This window comes from Octopus bimaculoides, chromosome 5 (genome assembly GCF_001194135.2).
Source record: "Octopus bimaculoides isolate UCB-OBI-ISO-001 chromosome 5, ASM119413v2, whole genome shotgun sequence".
Lineage (NCBI taxonomy): Eukaryota > Metazoa > Mollusca > Cephalopoda > Octopoda > Octopodidae > Octopus > Octopus bimaculoides.
The window spans coordinates 98,329,955-98,330,499 of NC_068985.1; the positions used below are offsets into that span (position 1 = coordinate 98,329,955).

At 44.4% G+C, this 545-nt stretch overlaps 1 protein-coding gene across 1 annotated transcript in view; it reads right to left on the bottom strand.

The window, feature by feature from the left end:
- The window catches only part of LOC106878048 (cytochrome P450 4A12B), a 27,827-nt gene that overhangs the window by 9,242 nt on the left and 18,040 nt on the right, over window positions 1–545 (bottom strand). The gene's annotated exons all lie outside the window — the stretch shown is intronic.

Genomic DNA, 545 nt, shown 5'->3' on the forward strand with positions numbered 1-545 from the left:
TGACCAAAGGCTTCTTTCCTGAAGTTTAAAAGGGCCTCCGGGTCAAGCAGGTTTTTCAGGATTCTTGCTCTCTCTGCCAAGCAAAGCTTATATTGGTTTACATAGAGATGACGCTCTATAGGAGCCAATGGGCATAACTTAGACTTATGAATACCCTAATTAACTCTCTTAGCCCCATGGGCCTCAAGGTTGCAACTTTACCACTGTAAACTATTTAGATGTTACGGTGGACATGGTCTCCTGTTCAAACAAGCCCTACCACAAACCAAACTAGAGGTTGCCCTATATCAACATAGCTTCCCGCTATCTGCCTATCATGTTTAGGAACCTAGTGAAAGCGCGTGGCCTAGTGCTTAGGATGATGCACGCACGATCTCATGATCGTGGTTTCGGTTCCCGGACTGGAAAATTTGTTCATGAACAAAATACTTCATTCCACTTTGCTCTTGTCCACTACGCTGTAAATAAGTAACCCAGCAGCAAACTAGCGTTCACTTCCGGATGAATATCTCGGTCGTCATGGAAAATGGATAACCAACCCAATG